The following is a 9,676-nucleotide window of genomic DNA, read 5'->3' as shown; positions in this document are numbered from 1 at the left end:
GTTAGTTCTATCACCGCCCAAAATGGCAATAATCTAGTGACGTTAGGTACTGAAATATGGAAGGTTGAAGTTTTCAATGATTCAATGTAAGTTTCCAATTCATTCAAATTTCAAACATCTGTTTCTCTCTTACTACTATTCCGATTTTAATGATTTCTTTACCGAATCGCACAGAATGGAAAGCTGTATTGGTGGTGTGAATCGCATTGTTTTACTGATAATAATGGTAGCGATAAAGAGAGTTAAAAATTGCTGGTATTTTATTTACCTCAAATTTTAAACGTTTATATCTCACTTCGTACTGTTCAGATTATAATGAATTCTTTACAAAATTGTAGAGAATAGTTAGTTCTATCACCGCCCAAAATGGCAATATTCTAGTGATGATAGGTACTGAAATATGGATGGTTGGAGTTTTAATGTTTGAACATAAGTTTCCAATTCATTCAAATTTTGAAGTATCTGTTTCTCTCTCGCTACTGTTCCGATTTTAATGATTTCTTAAACGAATTGTATAGAATGGAAAACTGTATAAGTAGTATGAATCGCATGGTTTTACTGATAATAAGGATAGAAATAAACAAGGTTAAAAATTGCTGCTTTTCTATTTACCCCAAATTTTAAACGTGTATATCTCACTTCGTACTGTTCAGATTATAATGAATTCTTTACAAAATTGTAGAGAATAGTTAGTTCTATCACCGCCCAAAATGGCAATAATCTAGTGACGTTAGGTACTGAAATATGGAAGGTTGAAGTTTTCAATGTATCAATGTAAGTTTCCAATTCATTCAAATTTCAAACATCTGTTTCTCTCTTACTGCTATTCCGATTTTAATGATTTCTTTACCGAATCGTATAGAATGGAAAACTGTATAAGTAGTATGAATCGCATGGTTTTACTGATAATAATGGTAGCGATAAAGAGAGTTAAAAATTGCTGCTTTTCTATTTACCCCAAATTTTAAACGTTTATATCTCACTTCTTACTGTTCAGATTATAATGAATTCTTTACAAAATTGTAGAGAATAGTTAGTTCTTTCACCGTCCAAAATGGCAATATTCTAGTGATGATAGGTACTGAAATATGGAAGGTTGAAGTTTTTAATGATTCAATGTAAGTTTCCAATTCATTCAAATTTCAAACATCTGTTTCTCTCTTACTACTATTCCGATTTTAATGATTTCTTTACCGAATCGTATAGAATGGAAAACTGTATAAGTGGTATGAATCGCATGGTTTTACTGATAATAAGGATAGAAATAAACAAGGTTAAAAATTGCTGCTTTTCTATTTACCCCAAATTTTAAACGTTTATATCTCACTTCGTACTGTTCAGATTATAATGAATTCTTTACAAAATTGTAGAGAATAGTTAGTTCTATCACCGCCCAAAATGGCAATAATCTAGTGATGTAAGGTACTGAAATATGGAAGGTTGAAGTTTTCAATGTATCAATGTAAGTTTCCAATTCATTCAAATTTCAAACATCAGTTTCTCTCTTACTACTATTCCGATTTTAATGATTTCTTTACCGAATCGTATAGAATGGAAAACTGTATAAGTAGTATGAATCGCATGGTTTTACTGATAATAAGGATAGAAATAAACAAGGTTAAAAATTGCTGCTTTTCTATTTACCCCAAATTTTAAACGTTTATATCTCACTTCGTACTGTTCAGATTATAATGAATTCTTTACAAAATTGTAGAGAATAGTTAGTTCTTTCACCGTCCAAAATGGCAATATTCTAGTGATGATAGGTACTGAAATATGGAAGGTTGAAGTTTTCAATGATTCAATGTAAGTTTCCAATTCATTCAAATTTCAAACATCTGTTTCTCTCTTACTACTATACCGATTTTAATGATTTCTTTACCGAATCGCACAGAATGGAAAGCTGTATTGGTGGTGTGAATCGCATTGTTTTACTGATAATAATGGTAGCGATAAAGAGAGTTAAAAATTGCTGGTTTTTTATTTACCTCAAATTTTAAACGTTTATATCTCACTTCGTACTGTTCAGATTATAATGAATTCTTTACGAAATTGTAGAGAATAGTTAGTTCTATCACCGCCCAAAATGGCAATATTCTAGTGATGATAGGTACTGAAATATGGATGGTTGGAGTTTTAATGTTTGAACGTAAGTTTCCAATTTATTCAAATTTCAAGTATCTGTTTCACCTCTCACTACTGTTCCGATTTTAATGATTTCTTAAACGAATTGTATAGAATGGAAAACTGTATAAGTAGTATGAATCGCATGGTTTTAATGATAATAAGGATAGAAATAAACAAGGTTAAAAATTGCTGCTTTTCTATTTACCCCAAATTTTAAACGTTTATATCTCACTTCGTACTGTTCAGATTATAATGAATTCTTTACAAAATTGTAGAGAATAGTTAGTTCTATCACCGCCCAAAATGGCAATAATCTAGTGATGTTAGGTACTGAAATATGGAAGGTTGAAGTTTTCATTGTATCAATGTAAGTTTCCAATTCATTCAAATTTCAAACATCTGTTTCTCTCTTACTACTATTCCGATTTTAATGATTTCTTTACCGAATCGTATAGAATGGAAAACTGTATAAGTAGTATGAATCGCATGGTTTTACTGATAATAATGGTAGCGATAAAGAGAGTTAAAAATTGCTGCTTTTCTATTTACCCCAAATTTTAAACGTTTATATCTCACTTCTTACTGTTCAGATTATAATGAATTCTTTACAAAATTGTAAAGAATAGTTAGTTCTTTCACCGTCCAAAATGGCAATATTCTAGTGATGATAGGTACTGAAATATGGAAGGTTGAAGTTTTCAATGATTCAATGTAAGTTTCCAATTCATTCAAATTTCAAACATCTGTTTCTCTCTTACTACTATTCCGATTTTAATGATTTCTTTACCGAATCGCACAGAATGGAAAGCTGTATTGGTGGTGTGAATCGCATTGTTTTACTGATAATAATGGTAACGATAAAGAGGGTTAAAAATTGCTGGTTTTTTATTTACCTCAAATTTTAAACGTTTATATCTCACTTCGTACTGTTCAGATTATAATGAATTCTTTACAAAATTGTAGAGAATAGTTAGTTCTATCCCCGCCCAAAATGGCAATAATCTAGTGATGTTAGGTACTGAAATATGGAAGGTTGAAGTTTTCAATGATTCAATGTAAGTTTCCAATTCATTCAAATTTCAAACATCTGTTTCTCTCTTACTACTATTCCGATTTTAATGATTTCTTTACCGAATCGCACAGAATGGAAAGCTGTATTGGTGGTGTGAATCGCATTGTTTTACTGATAATAATGGTAGCGATAAAGAGAGTTAAAAATTGCTGGTTTTTTATTTACCTCAAATTTTAAACGTTTATATCTCACTTCGTACTGTTCAGATTATAATGAATTCTTTACAAAATTGTAGAGAATAGTTAGTTCTATCACCGCCCAAAATGGCAATATTCTAGTGATGATAGGTACTGAAATATGGATGGCTGGAGTTTTAATGTTTGAACATAAGTTTCCAATTCATTCAAATTTCAAACATCTGTTTCTCTCTCACTACTGTTCCGATTTTAATGATTTCTTAAACGAATTGTATAGAATGGAGAACTGTATAAGTAGTATGAATCGCATGGTTTTACTGATAATAAGGATAGAAATAAACAAGGTTAAAAATTGCTGCTTTTCTATTTACCCCAAATTTTAAACGTGTATATCTCACTTCGTACTGTTCAGATTATAATGAATTCTTTACAAAATTGTAGAGAATAGTTAGTTCTATCACCGCCCAAAATGGCAATAATCTAGTGATGTTAGGTACTGAAATATGGAAGGTTGAAGTTTTCAATGTATCAATGTAAGTTTCCAATTCATTCAAATTTCAAACATCTGTTTCTCTCTTACTACTATTCCGATTTTAATGATTTCTTTACCGAATCGTATAGAATGGAAAACTGTATAAGTAGTATGAATCGCATGGTTTTACTGATAATAAGGATAGAAATAAACAAGGTTAAAAATTGCTGCTTTTCTATTTACCCCAAATTTTAAACGTTTATATATCACTTCTTTCTGTTCAGATTATAATGAATTCTTTACAAAATTGTAGAGAATAGTTAGTTCTTTCACCGTCCAAAATGGCAATATTCTAGTGATGATAGGTACTGAAATATGGAAGGTTGAAGTTTTCAATGATTCAATGTAAGTTTCCAATTCATTCAAATTTCAAACATCTGTTTCTCTCTTACTACTATTCCGATTTTAATGATTTCTTTACCGAATCGCACAGAATGGAAAGCTGTATTGGTGGTGTGAATCGCATTGTTTTACTGATAATAATGGTAGCGATAAAGAGGGTTAAAAATTGCTGGTTTTTTATTTACCTCAAATTTTAAACGTTTATATCTCACTTCGTACTGTTCAGATTATAATGAATTCTTTACGAAATTGTAGAGAATAGTTAGTTCTATCACCGCCCAAAATGGCAATATTCTAGTGATGATAGGTACTGAAATATGGATGGTTGGAGTTTTAATGTTTGAACGTAAGTTTCCAATTCATTCAAATTTCAAGTATCTGTTTCTCTCTCACTACTGTTCCGATTTTAATGATTTCTTAAACGAATTGTATAGAATGGAAAACTGTATAAGTAGTATGAATCGCATGGTTTTACTGATAATAAGGATAGAAATAAACAAGGTTAAAAATTGCTGCTTTTCTATTTACCCCAAATTTTAAACGTTTATATCTCACTTCGTACTGTTCAGATTATAATGAATTCTTTACAAAATTGTAGAGAATAGTTAGTTCTATCACCGCCCAAAATGGCAATAATCTAGTGATGTAAGGTACTGAAATATGGAAGGTTGAAGTTTTCAATGATTCAATGTAAGTTTCCAATTCATTCAAATTTCAAACATCTGTTTCTCTCTTACTACTATTCCGATTTTAATGATTTCTTTACCGAATCGCACAGAATGGAAAGCTGTATTGGTGGTGTGAATCGCATTGTTTTACTGATAATAATGGTAGCGATAAAGAGGGTTAAAAATTGCTGGTTTTTTATTTACCTCAAATTTTAAACGTTTATATCTCACTTCGTACTGTTCAGATTATAATGAATTCTTTACGAAATTGTAGAGAATAGTTAGTTCTATGACCGCCCAAAATGGCAATATTCTAGTGATGATAGGTACTGAAATATGGATGGTTGGAGTTTTAATGTTTGAACGTAAGTTTCCAATTCATTCAAATTTCAAGTATCTGTTTCTCTCTCACTACTGTTCCGATTTTAATGATTTCTTAAACGAATTGTATAGAATGGAAAACTGTATAAGTAGTATAAATCGCATGGTTTTACTGATAATAAGGATAGAAATAAACAAGGTTAAAAATTGCTGCTTTTCTATTTACCCCAAATTTTAAACGTTTATATCTCACTTCGTACTGTTCAGATTATAATGAATTCTTTACAAAATTGTAGAGAATAGTTAGTTCTTTCACCGCCCAAAATGGCAATATTCTAGTGATGATAGGTACTGAAATATGGAAGGTTGATGTTTTCAATGTTTCAATGCAAGTTTCCAATTCATTCAAATTTCAAACATCTATATCTCTTTTACTATTATTCCGATTTTAATGATTTCTTTACCGAATCGTATAGAATAGAAAGATTTATAAGTGGTATGAATCGCAATGAATACCTCCTAAGTTACTGGGAAGGATCTTACACCATTGTCTCACGGTTTTCGGGATCCAATTTATGCCCAGATCCAATATGAAGGTGGTATACTTAGACGATTTCTGCCCTACGTCATGAAAGAGACTTCTGTTCGGGACAAACGAGGGCTATAACGGTCCACTACTGTGTTAACAAAAGGCCAGACTTTATCTGAGCCGGAGAAGAAAGGGTTAGATTGTTCAGGTAGTTTAGTGACCGAAGGTTAATACGGTCCTCCCCTGTGTAAAAGCAAGCTAAGGGAGCGGCCCCAGTCGTGGTGGGGGCGGTATGTGTTTTCCAAGTCAGTGAGTGGCAGGTGGAGTGAGACAGAAGGAGTTGGAGTGGGGCAGTCCCTGTTGGAGTGAAGCAAAGACAGAGTTGCAGTGAGTCTCGGATGGAGAGAGTTGGAGTTTTGGAGTAAGCCAGAGTTAGCTAGTTGGGCTGTTAGCCGGTTAGTCGATGAGCCGGTTAGTGAGTGACAGTTTGAGAGAGTCAGTGTTGCAGAGTGCTTCAGAGTTAGTCAGTTGTAGTGAATAGCAGTTTTGGGTCGGACCGTTTGAGAGAGTCAGTGTTACGGAGTGCTTCAGAGTTAGTCAATTATAGAGAAGAGCTTTGTTATTGCTGTTGAGACTAGTGCAATTCGGTGCTGTGCGGACCAGTAGTTAGTCGTGTAACAGTTTTGTGTAATATTTACGTAGTGACTAGTGAGTAAGTAACAGTAAACTGTTGTGACTGTTGTAAATGGTAGATGTAATGAATAGTGGTAGTTGCTAGTAAATGTTAATGTTAGTAATGTTAATGTGTTAATAAATCAGACTACTTATAAGTTTAACGAGTTTTATTATTTATCAAACCCACACTTATTAAATTAACTAGTGGCAGCCACTAGTTGTAGTTAAAGTTTTTAGATAATGGCAGAAAAACTTTTCAATATCTTAAATGAAACATGTTGTTATTGGAACATTTTTTTAGAATTGTGTAATTTTAATTTTGCTAACAATTTGAATGTAGGCCCCTCTTGATCTTGAGGCCCTAGGCTGAAGCCTAGTTAGCCTATAGGAAAATCCGGCCTTGCATCTAGCCCTTGGTTTATCATTTTCAGCACCCACAAAACCATATTTTATCAACTCATTGTCCAACTTACGAACTCGTTTATTTGCTTTTACTTCTTTATGTCTCGACTCAGTAGAGGCAGGAGCTTCTAAACGTACTTGGTCTGTGTTGGCAATTCTAGCAGCCGAATATCGAAGCGTTTTTCTCGTCATTTCCCTTCACTCTCTGCTTTTACAATTATGCTACCAGTTTTTAGCCCTTATCCATGAAGGACATAAAATTTGTAACTTTAAAAGCAGTTCATTTATCACAAATACTAAGTTAAATGCGATATTTTACGCCAAAATAATCATTAAACTCACAATTGGGACATGCTGACAGTGTAAATCCGAACCTGTATCTCTTTAAAGTCGTCGTTCTAAAAATACAGTAATCTATCTAGAATTTAATAAAATTTCATGTTTTAAAAGCTAATATTTTTCTCAAAAAAATTTCGTCAATGATGTATTTGTATTCAATTAAATTATTTACAATTTTTCTATCCACCTTGCGACCCCAAAATGGGGTCACGACCTATAGATTGAATAACACTGAGATAAAGGATCCTGTTTATGTAGACTCGTACATTGATGTGTCAGTTCACTTCTTTTTGGCGCATGGACTGTCTGCCTCATCAGCGCCATCATTGCTAAATTATTTCTATGGTCAGCACAGTAGGTAGTTTATTTATCTGCTCTCCATAGCTATTAAAATGAAAATATTTTCTGCGATTTAACAAACAAAATGACTATTTCATTTAATCGAAACAAATGGTACTAAAGATTACTTTGGTTAATATTAAATTTTGCGTAGATAGTATATAATAATCCTTTGGGCATTTATCGATTTTCTTTTCGCACGCGACCGCTAAATTGATTATTAGGAATCCATCAACACAGCGGTTAACACGCAATGCTGATTGGCTGAAAATGACAGCACACTTGCACACAAGCACAAGGGAAAGTGAGAGAGAAGTTTTTAAAAATAAGTGATATTGTTGATTTGCTCGATTACATTTATTTTTACATTATCGTGAAATTCTTTTAAATCGTTAGTTATTTTCACGCAAGACTTGACAATATTAAAAATGTTTGATAGGATATTGTTCGCTGTTTAAATGTATGTATATAAATCTTTTCTTTTGGCAGATTGAAATCTATTAATCTTCAGCGCAGGGGCAGGAGAAAATATTGTTTCTGCTTACAATTAATCTCAGTAAAAAACAAAAATAAGAAAAACGGTTCTAAAATTCGCAAGATTTCCTTCCACCTAAGATCTTGCAAATTTTCATAAAACTCCGACATTAAAACATAAAACTTTGCGTTGCTCCGAAATGACTCCTTACTGGGAATCCTTCCTCGATCCTTCCACGAGAACTGCAGTGAGATAAATATTATTTAAAAAAAAACCTGAAAATATTTTTGTAAAAATTCTTTGAACCCAGAAGTTTAGTAGTCTATTTAATCCTTTGCGGTAGGTGACAGGACCTAATCCGGAATGACATATTAAAAGGAAATGTCCTGCATGGCCTTCATTCAAGAGGGTTCCAAATAGAATACATCTGCAAAAAGTTTCATTCCAAAGATGGAGATCTACACGCGGAGCATTGGTATAGTAATTTGAATGGAAATAGTAAAAACTAACATATTCTCTCGACAACATATTTAGATTAGATTAGATTTGAAACGGGACGGAAACAACGCCCTACGTCGTAGGTGTAGGCCTACGGCACTGCAGCCTCAAGAGGCTTATTGTGCCAGCAGGTGCTTTCTGAACCTACCATGCCCCGTGAATAGGCTAGTAATCAGAGTAATCTGATTTCTACCTAAACATAGGGTCTCTTTGGCTCTTTGCTTACACAGCCACGGCATAATAGGCTTGCTGTGTTTACACCCAGTTCTTCTCATGCTTCCTCCAGATCTAATCTATGAGAGCCGCCCGAACTAGCCTTTGGTGATCCCTAGGACAGGCTCCGGGCCGATGATAGGAGTGTTGGCTCCATTCCTGGCCAATTGTTCAGCTGTGTCGTTCCCCTTAATTCCCACATGACCCGGCACCCATTCCAACCAAATTTTATTGTGCCGAGCCAGTAGTTCTAAGGCCTTTCTACATTCTCAGTTCAGCGAAGAGGTAATTCTGAAGGAAACAAGAGCCTTCAGTGCAGCCTGGCTGTCCGAAAAGACGCACATCCCCCTATTTCTAGGATCCATCCGCAGGTTATCCTCAGCATATTTCACCCTCTGTTAATAATATTAGTGATGGGAACTCAAAGGGTATTTTAGAGAGAAAAGCTTCCCACTTCTTTTTAAAAAAAGTGCTCTTAATCATATTTTCCTGGATAAATGTTTCAAAGAAAAGTGTTAGATCTAAATGAGTGGACATAGCTTAAGGGGAAATCCTAGCCGCAATTGTAAGGAAGAATCTCAAGAAAGTAGAAAATTCCTTCAGTAATGCTTCTCAGGGCTGAGAGAGAAGTTAGTTAGCCGCTAACTTTCGGACAGGTCCCTAGGGATGCTTAAATAAAACGTCCTGTGATTAATACTGACCATTGTCTAAAAACCACTTGAAAATAAAAGAATTTCCCACAACCACTTATTAAAATATTTTGGAAAATATCACTCTCTTTCGCTTTCCTTTTCAGAAACAAGTTACGTACACATTACTTTACCGAACACACTTTTAGCCACTCTAATCAACGACTATCTGTGGGTAAGTTAATTTTTGTAGCTAAATATTTTTTTTTAAAAAAGGAAAAGTAATTTTCGCTAATTTCATTCTTATTGCTTACTTGTTTCTGAAAAGTCTTTTTACCGAGAGACAAAGGACATCTTCAAGAAAGCTTGCCAAAATTA

Source organism: Rhodnius prolixus, unplaced genomic scaffold, assembly GCF_049639745.1.
Source record: "Rhodnius prolixus isolate KJV_2025 unplaced genomic scaffold, Rpr scaffold_2, whole genome shotgun sequence".
In the NCBI taxonomy this organism is placed as follows: domain Eukaryota; kingdom Metazoa; phylum Arthropoda; class Insecta; order Hemiptera; family Reduviidae; genus Rhodnius; species Rhodnius prolixus.
Note: the sequence above shows the minus strand (reverse complement) of the source record.